This window comes from Macrosteles quadrilineatus, unplaced genomic scaffold (genome assembly GCF_028750875.1).
Source record: "Macrosteles quadrilineatus isolate MER2022 unplaced genomic scaffold, UCM_ALF_1.0 Scaffold_5__1_contigs__length_97177068, whole genome shotgun sequence".
Classification (NCBI taxonomy): domain Eukaryota; kingdom Metazoa; phylum Arthropoda; class Insecta; order Hemiptera; family Cicadellidae; genus Macrosteles; species Macrosteles quadrilineatus.
Genome location: NW_026542598.1, coordinates 2192928 through 2213693, shown reverse-complemented (window position 1 = coordinate 2213693; position 20766 = coordinate 2192928). Strand labels below are relative to the sequence as shown.

The 20766-nt window shown below is 35.4% G+C and overlaps 1 protein-coding gene across 1 annotated transcript in view; it reads left to right on the top strand.

The window, feature by feature from the left end:
* Positions 1-4962: 4962 nt before the first annotated feature.
* LOC128994068 (elongation of very long chain fatty acids protein AAEL008004-like) overlaps positions 4963-20766 on the top strand; it is a 108628-nt gene continuing 92824 nt past the window's right edge. The window contains exon 1 of the mRNA XM_054418298.1: positions 4963-5070. The gene's annotated coding sequence lies outside the window, so the exon portion shown is untranslated. The remainder of the gene's footprint in view (positions 5071-20766) is intronic.

Here is a 20766-nt window from a genome sequence, read left to right as displayed (position 1 = left end):
ATTTAAAAATTTTCAAGTTGTTTAATCATATTATGTTTAGAAGCCCAATTTTATTTTATTTGGCTGATATTAAAAATTAAAAGTAAACAAACAAGATGACAAATATATACAGTTAACTGATCAACTATTTTACTCTAGTGCCTATGATACATAAATGTAATTCAGGTTAGAAAACAAAAACTAAAAATCTAATACTTTTAAAAACTTATTAATTGGATATGACTATAAATTACTCATAATAATAATATTTATTACTTTTTACTTATAGAATGTTTATGAGACCAAATAATAAAATCCAAGAGAGTGTATGCCCTTTGTTTCAACTGTGAAGTTAATTTATGACACAATCATTGAACTTACTTCTAAGTTATCTGTATCTAAAATAAATTATGTTTATAACAAGTAGGCCTATATGTTTAAAAGTTTTTTTACAAACAAAAAAAAGATACACGTCTGTGACGTTATATCAGGTGATTTTAATAAATACACCACATACATTGCAAGTGTGTTGAGGGGCATTGGCTACCGCGACTATGCCATACCCGTGTATCTTACCACTACTCCAGTATGTCCTGGTATCTCGGTCTGTGCAGCCTGTGGTATTAACTAATTAAATATGTAGTTTTTATTTTCACTAGTCCCGTCTCCTGTCAAATTAAACATTACAGTGGTGACGTTACAGTATAGCACGTCTCTTCTTAATTAATTGTTTTCCATAAAATAAACTTTGAGGATTTTGAATTTCAAATTGCAGATTGAGAACTACTTAATACCTATTTAATGGATAAGTAAAGAAAAGCTGATTCCATTGATGCTGGCTAATAAATCTCACATGGATAAATTAAACACAAGAACCCCTTATTAAAAGCCCTTCTACTTCTAGTGTCTTAAGCAGAATTAATTGACAATGAACCAATGACAACTTTTTCAATTGAGTTTGAAACAGTGTCATAAAAATTACAGTTAAATACTTACCCTTCGATTGAAATTATTTGCTTCTAAAATTTGAATATGTACAAGTTTTGCATGTAGTGAAATAACAGAAAATCTGAGACATTTTTAAGGCCAGCAAATTTGTGAAATATCACCTAAGACATTTTAATTATGTAATTAAGTATTATAAATAAATATAACTATATTGATAATTTAAGAATAGATTTATTTAATTGCATTGTAAATTGTGTATTTATATAATATTCGCATAGGTGCCTCTCGTATTGCTTGCTATGTGCTATGACCAAGAATTCATAAATCCATTAGAGGAATTTTGTAAATATTTTGTGTATTCTGTGCATTTTTTTTATCTGTCCAATGAGGTAGGCGATGTTTTTGATTTGAATATTTATCATTTTTTTGCAAATAAAATATTCTACCATCTTTACTTTGTTGGTGTTTGTTTCAATTAATTATTCATCCCCCTCTTTTGATCCAATGTGTAACATACAGGTTACTGTGTAAGTTTCTTGCGGTGTAAAAATTGGATGACATTTGTGTTGTGTTACCATAGACAAATAGAATTAAATATATAGACCGACAGCAGTCTTATGGTTAGGATAAGTTCTGGCGTCCACCGCTAGGAGCGTCATGTAGTTACGTATTGTGTGCACCTTAACTAAACGGCTCTCCCAGCGGTGGACGCCAGAACTTATGCTAACCGCAGCACTGCTGTTAGTCTATATTTAATTCTATTTGTCTATGGTGAACCATATCATACCCCGCCACAGCAAACCTGCAGACTAAGCGAATTTCCATTTACCTGGCTGGATTTCTACTCAAATATTCCCTGAAAATTCTCAAATTTATTTCCTATTTAAATAACATTAATTTTAATGAGTTCCTAGGTTTGTTGCTACAAGAGAGTTATTGAGGTGTGTTTTTGATTGCTTAGCTTAGTATGAAATAAACAAAATTGCCAAATTTGATTAAAATATGTCCATAAACAAGCAAACTACAACAGTTTATTAATGCTCCATAAAAATAGCATGGGAATTTTAAATCTAAAGTTTTTTTTTATTACCTCCTTAACCGTTAGACATACAAAAACGCCTCAATCAATTTACAAAATTATGTACTTTTAAGCTCTACAAATTGGTCTGAAAAGAAATTGTAAAATTTTATGATTTTAGTGTCAAAAATGGGAAAAACCAATTTTTACCCGATAAAACCCCCCATAAACCCCTGTTCCCATAGTCCAATCATGCTGATTCGCAAACTCGAATGCGATGCTATGCTAGGTGGCTATCCACCTACCCATTAAAATGATTATTTGCCGTAAAATAAATATTTAACTATATACTTATTTAGCTTTACGACAAGTAAGAATATTTTTATTTATGTTCAAAGGTTTTCATCCAAATGTTATTTTCTTTTGGTCTGTATGTAGTAACTTGCTAGTAAAGTTATACCTTTGACTATTAATACTAGGAAACTAATCAAGTGTATTTTTTATTAAAATAATAGTATAAAATAAATAAATTTGCCAAGTTTGATCCAAATATATCCATAACAGGCAAACTACAACATTTTAAAATGGGAATTATATATTTTTTTTAATTTTCTCTGTTACCAATAACTGTATAAAAACACTTTGATATACTAAATTATATGTTTTCGTAAGCTCTTTAAAAAGGTCTAAAGAGAAATTGGGAAATTTTGTGTTTTGACAAAACCCTGTTCCCATGGTCTGATCATGCTGGTTCACGAACTCATTCAAGTTTATCCCGCCTTACACCTTTAAACCAAATTTCATCAAAATCAGACAAAAATTACTCAAGTTATATCGTTTACGGACGTATATATATATATTTATACAGGGTGCTTTAGAATTGGTGTCGGATATTATTCCTGGGTAAGAAACATATCTAAATATCATATTTAAATTGTCCGGAAGTCCTTGGTTACTCACAAAGCCGCCATTGTGTGTTTTTTTACTCATTAACTGTTTTCTAAATAGTGGTAAAAGATACGAAATTGAAACTTTTCACAAACATTTATGGCAACTATATAAAGCTACAATAAAATTATGACAATTTTTAAAAACCATAGAACAAAATGGTGGCTATTTAAAATTTTGTTTCTTAAATAACTTTTAAATCAGATTTCAAATATGGAGGCCATTTCATTTTTTTTTTAAACTTAACTTACAAAAAAAATTGCTGATTTTATTAAAAAATTCCAAAAACACTTTTATTTTGTACTTTTATTCCCTACTATACGTCTCGCCACCCTATATATAAGTTGTATATTGTAATATTATAAGTTGAGGCAGCCAAAACTGAACGGGAGGCTCATTACCGGCTGGTCCCGCACGACCCTTTTATAATCCGATTAGCGTCACTTCCGTGAACGCTAAAACGTCCATGTTTTAGCAAATTTCCCATCAAGTGCAAGGCGAAATAAAAAAAACGGGGTTTTTAGGGGACAGCTCTGAAATTTTAAATTTAAAGTCCAATCAAGTGGCCCCTCATTTAAAAAGTCATCAGTTACAAAATAATCTATCAGCAAAACCAGTGGTCCATTTCTCATGCAACCAAATACAAAACGGTGGCAACTTTTTTTTCATAGTTCTGAGAGACCATACATCAATATCATCCCAATTAACATATTTTATCGGGCTGTACTATAGGAAATGTAACTCATCATTATCATCTTCATAGATATATAAAAGTGTATTTTTTAATGGGTCTTACAATTTCGCCAAGAAACCCTGTGGTATTTTTGGTAAAGCCTGCAAACTAAAAACTGTGTGTCCTCTTGTTTCTACCGATATATTTTCTCAAACTGATTGCATTTAAAATGAGGTGTCACTTGATGGGGCTTTATATTTAAAAATGTTGAGCTGCCAACAAAATATCCCATTTTGGAGTCAAGGTCATGGGCAAGAGTGTCATTGGGGTGTCCATACTTTTACCCAACCCTGTGTGTCCGTTAGCACGAAAACTCAAGCAAAAATCATTCAATTTTGATGAAGTTTGGTACAAACATGTAAACCTAAGTTTCATCGAACTAGTTCGTGAACCACCATGATCGGAACAAGGGAACGCGGGTTCTGGGTAAAATATAGGTACAGGTAATATTATTGGGGTAAATATGTTTTTTATCTCCAAAACATTTTTAAGATCCTAAAAAAATGTTTACTGTATAAAGAAAATTTAAAAATTGCAATATTAGAATGTTTATGTTGTTCTTACGGAGAATGTAAACTGATGTATATTGCTTGTTTGTGAATATATTTTGACAAATTTAATCTGGACAATTTATTTATTTTATACTAAACTATTAATATTTTACAAAAAAAAAACACACTTTATTACCCTATTTGTCATCGTTCAATCTGACATGGTTAAGGAAATATTAATTTAAGTGTAAATCCAACCAGACAAATGCAAATTTGCTTATACTGCAGGTTTGCTTTGGTGGGGGCATTATAAAATATTACGACTACTACCACGCTTCTATCGGTACCCACGGCCACCGTTAACCATAGATTAAACATACTCCTCAAGGAGTATGTTTTATCTAGGCTTTAACTTAAAGTTGTGACCGTACCCTACTCCAACAGAGTTAAAGGTGGTCGTGCTACATGGCATTTCAATTTAATGCTAGATGTATAATCGTATAATCAATGGATCAATCTAGCCTGTATAGGCCTAATAGTCGTAGTTACCTCGGATGGCTCGGATCCTCTGTGATGTTGAATATATCCTGAATCAAATTGCAGCGTTTGCAGTTATTACTCTAATCATAGATAAAACAGCTCTAATATCTTAATAGTATTGTTCATTTGCTATCAACTAGAGCAATTTTTTATAGTACCGTTATAAAATAAAGCGTATTGGTTTGAAGAAGGCAGAAGTTGATGTAATCCAAAGACGTTTCAGTCAGTCCGTTCCACTTGCCTGCCACCTGGTGGCCTGAGCTTAAACTAAGATTCAGGTGTCGTTTGTTTTTGGACTGCCGAAAATCCAAGAAAAATGATAAGGTGAACATTTTTAATTAAAGTGGTTTTTGAGTGATTTTGATTTGCTCAGTAATTTACCTCCAGAACATCGCTTCGATTATTAAATTCAGGTCAGTTTATGAACATTTTATTAAGGATATTTCTGCAATATGTTTGATGAACACACCGGTTTGTTTAGGGTGGGGGAATATCTAGCAGAAAGCTTCGATTCATCTGGACAAGCCTAGGCCACAATAATTCAAAAATCAAATTATTAAAATTTGGCATCAAGCAAGTTTAAACATTATTGAATTACTAATTCATTCGTGATTTATGTGGCTTCAGTGAATTTAACGATAAATTAGGTTAAGTATCCGAACTTAAGTATGATTTAGGTATTACTTATTTGTAAAATACGTGTGTACTTACACTCAACAATGAAAGAAAAAGAACCCACGACGTTGTAGGTTTTACCACAGACAATGGATAGTGTAACCTGTTACTAGTCTTTGTATTTAGGCTACATTAACATGCGATTAAAAATATCAATCTTGATGACGTTAAATTTAACACTTTATAAATAGGTATTCCAGGATTCACATTTTAATTAAGCTAGTACGAAACTAATAATCTAAATCAATTATTGCCTGTAGGCTAAGCTAACTTACATAGGCCTAGGCCTATTTGTATTTAAAGAGAACTTTTGTGAATTTATAGAGGGTAAGTTAGGCATAGCCTATTCAATGCAATAAACGGTATTTATTGCGACGAACGTGACCATGGGAATCTATATAGATTTATATATCACTAGAAACTAGGTTTTTAGCTGAAAATAATGGTGCAAAAATTTTTCCGCGCTCTCAAATATTAACGGAGTTACGGCTGTTTTAAGTTTTATTTACCGGTACTTTGTTTTTTCGACCTGACCTATTTATAAGCCTATGAAATGTTCTCTCCAGATACTTGATATATTACGTTAATTGTAAGTAATTAAAGTAGAAGACTCACTTTTTACCACGAAATAACAGTGCAAAAATGTCTCCGAGGCCACGAATATTAACCAAGGTAACTTAAGATAATTTGTCGTTTTAATTTCCTTTATCTACCTTCTATTCTATAGTCTGCTACTGCTTGCCGCATTACGGAATTACAGAACGGACTAACTGTTACTTACTTGTACAACTATGTTGAACCTGAAATGAAAATGAAAATACGAAATTGAAGAGAAGAGAATAAAAATTAGTCAATCAAGTCGTTTAAATTACATGTGCTAACTTACAAACATCTAAGAAACAACACGGCACTGAATAACTTATTTCAGAATGATTTTATTTAGGGGTGTGTGGAAGGCAAGTCGGGCTTATGCGGATTCGTGACTGCACTAAGTCCTTTGAAGGTAGGTTAGATTAGGTAAGTTAAAGTGTAGGTTATAGTGAACTGAGTTGATAATTTATATTACACACAGACAGTTGTTGTGCAATTAAAATAGTGTGTTAAACACAATGAAAAAACGATTTCAAAAATGCTTGCAGCATTCAGTACAGGCCTAAGTCCTCCGTCGGCCTTCGACGGAACGCTGAAACACGACGGAGATTCCGTCGTGCATAAAAGGGTCCCATTTGATTTTGAACCCATGTTAAAACACTCACCAACGGAAAGCCCGATAGATTCTGATAGATTCCGCTCTATGGAAAATGCCGTGCATAAAAGAGGCCTAAAGGAATAGCAAAGACCAGTCAAACTAAACCAGTTCATAATACCTGATGCATTATTGATTTCTCTTGTGATATGACAATAAAGTTTTTCAAGATCAGTGAAATGAAAATAGTAAAATTGTGTTCCTATTACCATAAGTGCGTTAATGAGCTAAACCTAGAGACTATAAAATGACTGCTGCGTCACATTTGAAGTGTGCAAATAAGAAGAAGCAGCATCATGGCAATTGCAAAACAAAAATTTAACTTACAGCAAAGATGTTTGTTCAACTAATGTCTTCACCAATACCATCATTATTGACTCTAGACGGATAAAAAAAGGTCGGTGATGGGCTAACCAGTTTCAACAAATTCCTCTTAGGCTTTAATTTTATTTAGGAAAAAAATAAACTTAAAACATTTTTAAATCGGAAACAATTGAAAAAAATAGGCGTAATTTAAAATAGGTCTGGCATTTGCAAAATTAAAATTCTACAGTTTGATACTTCGTTACACAATTCACTTCGGTTAATAATTTACATTAGGCCTATGTAGATAGACAGTGGTTTGGTTTTTGGTTTTTTGTAATGATTTCATAATGTAGATATATATAGGTACCTCTAACAAGAAAATCAAACTTAAATTGAACAACTTTTGAAAGTCTGATTTAATTTAGGCTAATTAAAATTAAAAAAAATATATAGTATTGACCATAATTTGCTGTGACAAAAATGTAGGTACTCCTCTAGCAATATTCAAGTTCCCACCAAATTATAGATGTTTTATAGATTTTTTTTTATAGATGATAAATCACCTACCTAGTTTTATTTAGCCCCCCTATGCAACCAAGCAACTAAGCATAATACATAATGGCAATAGTAATAAATTGGTATTTGGGGTACATACATCCTACTCAACTTTCATAAGCCGCCAAAACGTGTATTTAAGAAGGACACATTATTTTGTGCTCTATATGTTGGCTATGTTTCTGTTGTAAGTATTTCTACCATTGCGGCTTCGATGTACAAATCGAGCAAAAAAATTGGTTCTCTCGTTACCTCCAGTTTAATTTAAGTTTTGGACGTTGAAGTATTTTAGAAAATACGTGAAACAACTTCAGGTACTACAGGTTTGTGAAACAATATTCAAATTTTTGTGAACTATAACAAATAAAGATAAAAAAGTATACCTAGACACAGAGATTGAGGATCTCCAACTTCGAAGGAAGAAGATCTAGTCCAGGCCCGTTTTTGACCCTGTCAGCGCCCTAGGCACATCTAATAGTAGCGCCCCTTTGCAATATATATATAACAGGGTGTACACCGACCGGGAATCATGCGGGAGATTTTTGAACCGTGAATTTTGTATTTCTACCTGGAGTTTTCAATTTATCGTGATCGCGCATGACAACAGTGACGTTTCCGTGACCGCGGGAGACGATAATATGTCTACACACGGCCACGAGGGATGATCAGAATTTTCCGCGATCGCAGAAGGCGATGATGGTATCCACAGAGCCGCAAACGGTGATAAGAATATTGCCACAATCACGGAAGATGATGATAATGTCCACACGACCGCGGGAAACCGCAAGAACTTTGCCGCGATCGCGGAAGACGATGATGATCTCCACAAAACTGCAGGACATGATTAAAATTTTGCCGCAATCGTGGGAGACGATTACCATGGATTCACGACTGCGGGATACGTACGATATCTACAGGACCGCGGGAGTTGCAATAACTATTTCTACACGGCCACGAGGGATGATCAAAATATTGCCGCGATCACGGAGGACGATGATAATGTCCACACGACCGCGGAAAAAAGCAAGAATTTTGCCGCGATCGCGGTAGACGATGATGATCTCCACACGACTGCGGGAAACGATTACGATGTCTACAGAACAGCGGAATACAATAATGATTTCTACACGGCCACGAGGGATGATCACAATAATGCTGCGATCGCTCAAGACGATGATAATGTCCAAATGATCGCAGGAAGAGATCAGAATTTTTCCTCATTCGCCGAAGACGATTGTCTCCATATGTCCGCGGGAGATGATTACCATTTTGCCACAATCGCGGGAGGTGATTACTATGTCCACACGACCGGGGGGGACGATATGATGTCTTCACGGCCGCTAGGGGTGGTCAGAATTTGACCGCGATCGCGCAAGACGGGGATAATGTCCTCACGACCGCGGGAAAATATCAGAATTTTGCCTCATTTGCGGTAGACGATGATAATCACCTCACGACCGCGGGATATGTTCATATATTGCCTCGATCATAGAAGACGATAATTTTATGTCTAAACGACCTGACTGCAGAAAATAGTAAGAATCTTGCCGCAAACGCGGGAGACGATTACGATGCCTACACGGCCGCGAGGGGCTATCAGAAGCTTAACGCAATAGCATGCAAATACTACCACGAATTTTTTTATTTCCAAATTTTTGGCGCCCCCCCAAAAAAACCAATTGCCTCGCGCCCTAGGCACGTGCCTACCGTGCCTATTCGGTAAATCGGCCCTGATCTAGTCTCCTTCTGAAAATAGGAAAAAAGAAAAGGTGGTACAACAGTAGTTCATACTAGAGAGCAAAACCTCCTGAAGAGAAAAAGGGATTCCTACTAGGAGCAAGAACACCTTAAGAGTAAATGGGGTTTCTAGGCAGAGACAAAATAGCCTACTCTTGAGGTTACAAGGAAAACATTGACCTAAATATCTAAAGAAAGTTGTTAGCAGAAGAGAATCTAAATAGGGTAACTTGTGATAGAGACTTAAAGTAAAGGAAATCCTGTGACAAACAAAAATGACAGTTGACTTCAAGTTTAAGACCAGTGTGACTGAGAAGAATAAAACATCCAGACCTTAGGAAGAAAACATTTTCGAATGCTGCAAAAAAAATTTATGTTTATTATTAGTAATTTTTATGAATAAATTTTATGTTTTATATCAAAAGATATTTTTTATAGTTTAAATAGAGATGATGAGTTAGCTTGGAAAGAAAAGAAAACTTATAATATTTGTTGACATTAATAGTTGTGACATTTTAGATTTTTCCAAGGCTATCCATTATTGGACAGTTCTGCAAAACACCAAGCAAAAGCTAAACCCTATGAATTGTAGTTGTAAAATTGAAATCAAGTCTTACTGACTCAGAAAATTGATTGTATGTTAAGTGAGAGAAGAACAGCATACAGTCTCGTCCACATACCTGGAGCCCATGGCTTCTATCAGGCTCAGGGCCTTGGGTGATGAGCACACTTACAATGGTCAACTACTCCCTGAACATGTCAAATGGAGATATTCTGAAACAAATATGTTTCAGATGCTTGCTTAGCAAAACTGGAGTTTTAATGAATCTGAGGTTTTTCAATGTTCAGAATGTTATTTTTCTACTAAAGACTAAGAAGGTGTTTAATATATTTCAAATAAAAAATTAGGTTTTTATAACAGATTATAATTGATCATTTGCCATCAAAGCAGCAGTAAGCGAACCTTTGGTTTGCGTTGAATTTCCCCTATGCTGGAGGAGTTCTTATATTAGGTTCAGTTACAAACTCGACTCCTTCCTTTCTTGATTGAGACATCTGTTACAAGAGTTTTTTGTGTTACAAAATTTGTTATTGTTCGGCCGTGTATAGTTAGATTCATCATACATCATTGATGGTTTTATATATATTCATTATTTCTCAGTAAATATGTTTGAACATTGGCTTAAGTATAAAGGCTACTTACAGTCTTCGCAATCCTGTCAATTGTATTGAGCACTACGGCCGTTTCGGAGATAACTCCATCGTCGGGTGTGTAGTCATCACACACTGAACTGAAGAAACCACATAAAAATGTAAATATGTAAATAGTTCAGTTTAGTGTATGATGACTATTGACTACGCACCCGACGATGGAGTTATCTCCGAAACGGCCGTAGTGCTCAATTAACAGGATTGCGAAGACTGTATGTCTAAGTAGCCTTTATATATTTATCACACGCAATCTGCCACACTGAATAATATTGGCTTAGAATGAGGTAAGGCTATCATTCCAAGCTGATTTCCTGCAGGCTTGAAAACAGATTATATTATCTGGTTATCTACATACTTTAATAGTTTGAACAGCATATCTATTCTGTTTTTGTAACATTTTTTGTAAATCTTTAATAAACACAATAAATAGCTTTAAAATTGTTGAAGATTTCTTTACAAGAACCTGTAACAAGTGTGTATAGGAAAGAGATTTTAATTGAATGTGGTTAACTCGTTCCCTTCTGAAAAGGGCAAGTTCGTCCATGTTATCAATCCGTCATGCCTTTACAAAATTGTGTTGTTATCGCGGTAATTTATAAGCGAAAATTGCACGAGCCTCGCCCGTGATGAAATAAAGTTGTTTATCTTACTCGTGCTTTGGGTTTCTTTGCTGTTCAGATTTTCCTAACATCATACAAAATCACGAACTTAAATGCCCAGCTATAAGGACGAAATGCACAAAATCAAAGCCTATTATATTAACAGAAGCCATCACTTTATTGCTGGTGTCTCCGATTGTTACTTTGTTATTTTCTTTTCTACTGAAGACTGGTTTTATTCAGTTTCAGTCTCGAATACAAAATTAAAATTCAACTTGTCTTAAGCACAAATGTTGACTCCAGTTCGATAACGGTCTACCCGCAAAGCATCAAACACGTGATCTTCTGCGATCTTCGTGTCACGTTTTGGATTTTTTGCTATCATAAAAAAAAACAAGGTATTCATCTCGTCAATGGTGTAGTCGTCCAGCGTAGTGTTGGGTTTGTATTTAAATTCCAAACATTGACACCACGACAAGTGTTCAGTTTCAGCGGAAGCTGGGTGTTCGTGATCGCTTCCGGCATAGGCGAGTCTGTGATGTGCAAAAAGGAAGGCGAAGGTCCTCGTACGTCTGAGGTCGGCAAGTTTGTTTTTGTCGCTCAGGTTACGTTTTACTTTTAGTGTGATTTCCACTCGGGCTCAGTTCTTGGATGAGGATGTGATACGTGTTAAAGTTGGCTCAACATTTGTGTATCGTAAGTAATGTTTCTGTTTTCATAGGCTACGACTGTATTTCTATTTGTGTGTGAGTGGGTGCTAATTTGTTGACGTTTCAAGGACGTTGCAACCCTGTTCTTTTTACTATTAAATTGATCGAGCACTATGTGGTTTCAAATTTTAAAAGTTGTATCAGGTGTAGAGGGTTATCTTAATAGTTTTGAATGACCATTGTACGTTTGTAACTGTATAGTCCAGGAGCTGAGGGGGTTTGAGCATGCATGAAAGTAGTACGCAATGTTATTGCTGATTATTGTAATATGGACTGTGGTGATCAAAATTACGTATGTCGCCTATTTCAAAAGTGGTCGATAAGGTGGGGGGGAGGGGGCAAACATGGCGGTTTGCGCTATGCGTTAAAACGCTGATAGTTCGAAAACGGTAAAAGATAGAACATCGGTTAAAACGTCGTTGGAATTCTAAAAATGTGGACAACAGTAATGGTTATTGGGTCCGAGGTCGTATCTCTATAAATAAACAAGTTATTGTATAAAATATGTAAAAATGGACTTTTCGTGTAGTTTTTTTACCGAAAGTAGACCACCTGAAAAGTAGGCGAAATGCGTATTTTTTATCACCATAGTCCATATTACAACTACCAGCAAAGATATTTGATATTACTTCTTTGCGACACTCACAAATTAATTCTACTTTCGGTAAAAAAACTACACGAAAAGTCCATTTTTACATATTTTATACAATAACTTGTTTATTTATAGAGATACGACCTCGGACCCAATAACCATTATTGTTGTCCACATTTTTAGAATTCGAACGACGTTTTAACCGATGTTCTATCTTTTACCGTTTTCGAACTATCAGCGTTTTAACGCATAGCGCAAACCGCCATGTTTGCCCCCTCCCCCCCACCTTATCGACCACTTTTGAAATAGGCGACATACGTAATTTTGATCACCACAGTCCATATTACAATAATCAGCAATAACATTGCGTACTACTTTCATGCATGCTCAAACCCCCTCAGCTCCTGGACTAGTACACTCACGCCACGTATCCATATACAAAGAAGGATCTGAGGATCTTTTCAGAAAACCATGTGCCGCGCACCAACCAGTAGTTTTTATTTTTTTTTTCATTTTTATTATGCATGCATTGCTTTGCATGTTTTGTAATGAGTGAGCTCCTGCTTGTGTTTATTTCAGCCTTAATCTTGTTAGTCAAGAGTGCAAGAAGAAGTTTGGCATGTTTTTTTTATTATTTATTATTAGTTTGACGTAGCCTATTGTTTGTTTGTAACTGAATGGCAAAATAAAATCATTTGAATCAACCAACCGCATACTTGAATGAAAGGTCTTGATGTGACTTCCCCGTAAAATATCAGTTTGTCGATAAACCCTATGGGCTGTATTTAATCACATTTAAAATAGGCCTATTGAAGATACATCAGCTGTTAGATTTGTTTTTCTTTTAGATTGTTTTTCTTTTAGATTGTTTGTTTACTTTCCTTTACCTTCTAATTCTACCTTTGACTATTAATACAACTTCAACTCATCCAAGTTTATCCCACCTTACACCTTCAAGACGAATTTCATCAACACTGGACAAAAATTACTGAAGTTATCGCGTTCACGGACACATATAACTCTATATATTCATTTTATGTACTTACGCCAATTTGCATTACCGGTACACATCTATCAAATATAATAGGATAGCTTTCATAGCAGTGAAAGCCAGTTGAGTGATCACGTTTCATGGTTTTTAATAAAGCAATAAATAAATAAATGTTTATAGATATAATACAAAATACAACGATTTCATAAATTTAACTTATCAGTTTCGCTCGGAACTGTCAACATCTATAACAAGTCTCACAATTAAAGATGTGGACATTACATACATATCCTTAGTATCGGTATTTTTCCTGTGTTTGCTTGCTAACGTCATCTGGTGAACCCACAGTTCTGGTTGAACCCGACCTTGAACCTAAACCAATCGACATTTTCTCAATCCTAGCCAGATTTTGCAATTCAGAGAGAAATAATCCTGCATGGATCCATACGATTAGCAGACGCAGACATGTAGCTTTTATAGACTTGCCTGCTTTGAGAGAATTGCACAAATAGTTCTCACCATATTAAGTGTTCTACTGTACATTCAACTATCTCAAAACATTGTCAGAAGTAGTTGTTCGTGCGTTTCGGGCGTTTATTGCTCGTCTTCATTTTCTACAAATATTAGGGAGTTTCTGAAATCCTTCTTATTATGACACTCTTATGCGTATTAGGGGTTTCTTGTAAAATGAAAACGCAAGAAATACTCCATCCTTCTTGGACAATAATATAGGCCTACCCCAAATCGTCGCTAACACAACAATCAATACAACAAGTATGTTGCCAACCCGATGATAGTGAAAATATTTCAAAGTAAATAATAAGAAAGCATGTTCATAATAGCCTATTTAGACAAAATTATTGATTTGAGAATACCTAGTTATTTAAAACTGCAGAATCGTGTAGTTGTTTTAATTCCCAATAACATATACTAAATGTTATTTGTACCCTATTTGGCCACGTAACTAAAATCATAGAAAACATACTCCTGTGCTAAAATCTGTAAAATACTGTACCTATTCGATCAATGGTCGTTTCGAAATTGCGAAATTGCGAGTAAAAAAGTAAATGTAAATTTTTCCTGTGTTATATGATCAGTGGTCAATGTTTTTCTTTGTACTGTGTTTAGGTCGTGCTATGATTCTTTGTTTTGTTTACATTTTTACGTCGTTATTTTGTAACCATCAGAGCAACCTATAAGACCAATTTTAAAATTTAAAAACTTTGACTTACTTTTAGATTATAACTATAAATTGTATAAATAAAAAAATGACATCGGTTTCGTCCAAACTTTCCACAAATTTGACAAAACAGCCTTGGTAAGTTTGGCTAAAATAAGTTCAGCTGTTTTTGAGTTAATGTGTTATAAAGTTTGCATTGAAGTCGATCCAAAAGAGCTTCGCTCAATTAAAACTCATGCATTTGCACGTTTTATTACAATGGGAATTGACATGACTAAACCATTTACTGATCGAAGTACTGTAATAGCAACGTTCCTTTGATGTGTGTTCAGTGGTGTCTTGGCTCTGCTAGAGGACTAATTATCTCTTTGTACAATCTGAAGTCCTCTCTGATGTGCCTTTTATGACAGGTTCCACTTGAGTTATTTTTAACAATTCTATTGACTATATATATCGCCTACTCATCTATTGCCTGTAAATGGGAAATTGATGGCTTCAATAATGATATTACACATTTTAAATGAGGCAATCGACTGTAGACGGGCATTTAGTATTTTTGTGTTTATAATTGGTTCGGTTAAGGTTAAAAGGACCTTGAATGGAAGGATGGAAGGACTTTATGGAGTCGGCTTTCAGTTAATACTCTCTCATGCCTTTGTTTCTTACCGTCCAGACATCTAATGAAGTAGGGAGATTGTTGTACATAGTTGGAGCTAGGGTGACAAGATTTAACAACTCTGAGTTCCAACTAGTCTGATTCTTCAGATGTCGAGCAGCTTTCGTGTTCTGGTATTGTGACCTTGTAGGCCCGCTATGCTTGTTAATAAGAGTGTTATTATTCCTTACATATAACAGGCAATCCAGAATGTGACCCTGGACAGGCAAGATTCCCAGCCTGGCGAAGACTGGTTTACAATGTGCGTCGACGGTCACTATGGGTCATTTGTCTGACGGCCAGTTCTGGAATTTTAGGATATCAAATCCCAGCAGCAATAATCCGTACCGGTAACCATTTTAAGAGGCAAAAGTGGCATATGTGATTTGAATTGGACTTTTCTTAAATAGTATCGACGTTATAACTAAACTATTATTCGTAAAGTAGATCGCTTTTGTTTCATTGGATTAAGATTAAATGGTTCCGGTTGTTCTGGGTCACCCTGTACCATTGACAATCACAGGGTATGACATAATGAGACCCTGACATGCTACGGGAGCTGGCCATTGATTATCATTAACAGAACAATAGCTAAGTGATGTAACAGCTGTGCCAGGTGAAGCCACTCTCTAAATGACCTAACAGTATAAGGTGACCAGAGTACAAGACCCTCAATAGCAAGCCACCCTCGACAAGTGTCACTTTCAAACTACCCTTGATTTTGTATTACCCATTCAGACAATTATTGCAACAGGTCTTATATGATGATCTCCATGGGAGACTTTATCGAGGTTCTACTTTATTCTACATAAATTCCCCAAGTGTTTAATTGTGAGAAGATATAAGGGTTTAACCAACTTGTCTGTAAATTTTCTATAGGCCTATAACATTATGATACAAGCGCTGCTTAAATTACGTGTGCTATAAATGTGTCCAGTGAATTTTATTTGGTTAAATATGTTAAATTGTATACATCAGTTACCGTATTGACTCCATATGTGTTTTAATCTTTATTTCTCCTTTTGATCACTGCCCTGTATACAATATTTTATGTTTGATAGTTTGATACATGGGCGAGTTTTTTTTCTATTTAACGGAAAGTTATAAAGATCTTAACTTCCGAATTTAAACGATTTAAGTTGAACTTCACGAAGAATTGGTCCCTTTAACAATCAATTTCGGGTCTATGTCAGGGTGTTCACTTTTTTCACATAGTAAATCTCGATTGATGTATTATTTAGGCCTACAGTTAGAACAATTTTACCTGCCGAGTAAAAAATAAAATCTTGAATTGAATTAATATGTTGCTAAACGTTAGTAAAGTTATTTGTACACATGAATGAATCAATCGCATACCTCATATATATACGTCAATTACATTGCAACCAGTGATTATATTTAATGCGGTAATATAGTTGTCCACTTAGCATCGTGTCATAATACTGGGTCATTATCACGCTAGACGATTAACCTTCCCTTCGCAAGTTTTTGCCCGTTGATGGAGTAGTCTTGCTCTATCGAGATGACAATGTTGATAGTTTTTGTTCGCGTTTTTACATTAGATGATGACAGGTTATCAACATTAGCTTACTCACTTACAAAATGTTCAGATTTTTATATTTCTTTTCCTACAGTCACCCGACAAAGTGGGCTTCCTTAACACTGATTGTAGTATAGAAAGTTTGCTGCATTTACTTACATTGCCGCACAGTTTTTACTTTTTCGCTCACCAGTATTCCAACCAAACAACACAAAACAGTGTGCTTTTATTATGCACGTAATCCGTGTACGTTTGGAAATAGGTTTGCAACACTTTTAAAGATACTATACGACTACGATCAGCTGGTGCAGCGTTTTCCTTTTCGTTCAACGTTTGGATTCAAGCTAACCTAAAAACGTGTTGAACAGTGTTGGAAAGACTAACTATTTATATGCTTTATAGTAACTGTAGGAAATATCTATTTCGTAAGTGATGCGTTAAGTTCCGAGCCGTTCCCGCCCGAAGTCCTACTGGATCATTAGGCCCTTTCTAAATTGTCCTGGCCAAAAGCTCAGATGATACTAGCGAATCACTAAGCTATCACTTTATCTGATCTATTCAATTTGTAATACGTAACCTGGCTTTTCGGTATACTGTAGGTTCAATGAAATTAAACCAAATGTTATATTTGTAAGTAAATATAACACATTCTTTGTAAAAATAGGTTGCTTTGGTGTAGTAAGTCATAAACTTAGATGCAAACTTTCAACATCTATCAGGGAAGGTGGTTCTGGTCAGATTGGCGTGTTTGCGCCGCATAGGTATACAGTATTTGCAAATCGTACCTACTCCATTCGGGCGGTAGATCAGAGAGAGAGAGAGAAGATGATTCAGGGGCTGATGACCAGTTGCACCGATGGTCAAGGGAATTTGCAAGGGTCGACAAAGTCCTCCCTCCCAAGAGTGCCCAGTTGCACCGGCGGTCAACAATCTGTCACGCTTGGATGCTCCTTCCCCTCCTCGAATACTTTTATATACATATCCCCTCTTTTAAGTTCCATTGTATATAGTCTGCACTAAATACTTACCATATATAGGGAACTATATAGCAGCTAACCCTTTCATTGCTACGGGGTAAAGAGTTACAAACAAACATTACAAGCACATAGACTGATATCAACACCCTATCCTATCCTAACCTAACCTAACCTAACCGTTTACCGTATTAACTACGTTTGACAACATTTCAATGGGAAAGGTGGGTGTCAGGGATCTTTGACCGCCGGTGTAACTGGACGTCACCCTAAAATGACCATCGGTGCAACTGGGCATTCGAGATTAGGACCACCCTTGACCATCGGTGCAACTGGGTAACTGCCGATTCAGGAGTGTGGGCGAAAGAGTTACCCACGTTTAAGTTGAATTTTCATGGGTGTGGCTTGGAGTTTTAGTGCTTCATCTTAAGGTTAGGTTGGGCCTAAACCAGCTTACTGTTGGAGGCACACTGTAATAGACCCACGATACTCACCTATGAATCTCTTACTTTTCTTTTGCGATAACCCAATGGACTCATGGTTCTACACTCCACCACAAATATCCAAGAAAAGCCATCCTGTAATTTATATGTACCTCTCCTCCTACAGCTAACTTAGTACTCATTCGCCACTCAAAAAGTAAAATTTTTATTCTCTCGCAAATATGCCTGGAGAATTCTTACTGGAACACACTAGATGGATATGTTCTCCGCGGAAATTCCCTCAGTGGTAGGTTTGCCGCTAGTAGGTGGATTGTTTACAGTTTTTTGTTGAACTGTGTGAACTGAACATGATTCGCGTGTGCCGGAACTTTACTAAAGACTAGTTGGACGTCGTGTCAACAGCCGTGTGACCTTGGTTGAAATTAATGAACTTTGCACAAAGTTTCTCAGATACGTGTACTTTGTGTGCGTTCCCACTCGAACTTGACCCTGACAAGTCAAAGACTGTGGGATACAAAGATGGCGGATATGATAATAAACCTATTATCATTCTTGTTTTTGTGGATATTAATCTAACCTTGGTGAAGAAGGGAGTGACTTTTAAAAGGCTGGTTTTGTTATCATGCGTTCATAGTCAACATTTTTTAGATTGTTCATTTAAGTACGGTAATGATGTTGTTCGCGTCCAAACCAAAATGTGTGGTTCTAAACAGCGATTTTTCGACGGTTGGACTCTTTAATTTGTGAAATCCAAGTGTTATAAGCTGCCATATGAAATATTACTAAACAATTACCCCTTTTAGCCACTTCCCAAGCCACTATCAAAAATATTCAAGACCTAAACGTAGAAACATTTCTTTCGGCTTACAAAAGAAGCCACAGGTTAGGACATAACACGTCAAATAATCTTTTAAAATTAAACTCTTTACTTACTGAAACATTTATCCTTTCTTGAAAGGTTCCTAAGTTTCAGTTCATTAAGGTTTTAACGGTTACATAATAGGCCTACGAATCGAGTGTTAAATACCTCTAATTGGTTTCTAGAAGCGCAGCCGCATACGAATTAAAAGCCGGAAATAGATGCCAAATGCGCCTATTGAAACACATTGAGTTACTTTATTACTGAATGGAGACCAGCTGGTTAGGTCGGTGAACATTTACTTAACGGTTAATTTAAGAATTTACTTGATGATCTTAGCGTCACATCGTTGACTGTAAATCCTTAAGGATTTACAGTCGACGGTCACATCTTAACTTGTTTCAATCGTAGTTTCAGTTCCGGTAAAGCTTCTATATCCAATACATGTATTAATTTTGCTTTAAGAACAATTTTTAATTTGTGCTTAACTCGTTGGAAATAGTATATGAGTACGAACCAAATATCTTTCAATTTGATGATAATAAATTCAAAAGTTTGAGATAGGCCTACACCGTATTTGTTCGCTTACCTGACGTGAACATAAATAAATAGATCGTCTTAAATTCATATATTTTTAACGAATCAATATGGGGGAGTTTTTTTATTTGTCTTTTTTCTATTGGTCCGTGTAAAATAATAATACCCCCACTGCAGCAAAACTGCCGACTAAGCGAATTTCCTTTTGTCTGAATTGATTTTCAATAGTTAAATCTATTTAAATAACATTCGGTTTAACGAGTACCTAGGTTTGCTACAAGAATAGTTATTTGTGCAACTAGTGAGCAAAGTGAGCAATTGACTCACTCGAGAGAAATCCTTACTCACGAGCCGTAGGCGAGTGAGGCAATTGTACTTTGCACTCGAGTTGTACATTATATTTTTCCTACAGTTACCATAAAACATATAAATTGGTGAAGAAATGTAGCATATTTTTACACAGAAGCGAACTTTTAATATAACATTTAATGTGAAGTTAGAAATACAACAATACAACAGCTGACCAGCTGATTTACAGCCAGTGCTGCCAACGTATTTTGCGCGCATACAACCTTGTCTGCATGTTACGCGCTCACTATTTCGTGCCTTCACATTGCAAATATGGAGTGAGACAAAGTAATTAGAGCGAGACAATGTTAACATTGTCTCACTGATGAGCGAATTGGCTATTTTGCTTTCTCAAATCAGTGAGAGAACATGTATATTGTTAGGTAACTGTAGGAAAAACGAATAATGTGTGTTTTTTTGGTAAAATTTTTATAGCTTAGTATAGAATAAATAAATTTGCTAAGTTTTATTAAAATATATCCATACACAAGCAAACTACATTTTACAATACTCTCCATAATGATAACGTGGGAATTTTAAATTTTAAATTTTTGAATTTTTTCCGTTACCAACTACCGTACAAAAACACTGTGATATATCGTGTTGTTTTGGTACTAAATCGTAATAAAAAAAAAAAATCGAAAATCTGTACTAAATCGTTTGTTTTGGTTTAGCTCTTTAAAAAGGTGTAGAGAGAAATTGGGAAATTTTGTGTTTTGAGGGTCAAAAATGAGAAAACCCAATGTTTACCCCATAAAACCCCCGTTCCTATGGTCGTCCGATCATGCTGGTTCGCGAATTCATTCAAGTGTATCCTGCCTTACACCTTCAAACCAAATTTAATCAAAATCGGACAAAAATTACTTAAACTATTGTTTTCACGTACACATATACCGGGTGTCCCACGAAGAGATCCCTATTTTTGAATGAATATATTTGACGAACACTCT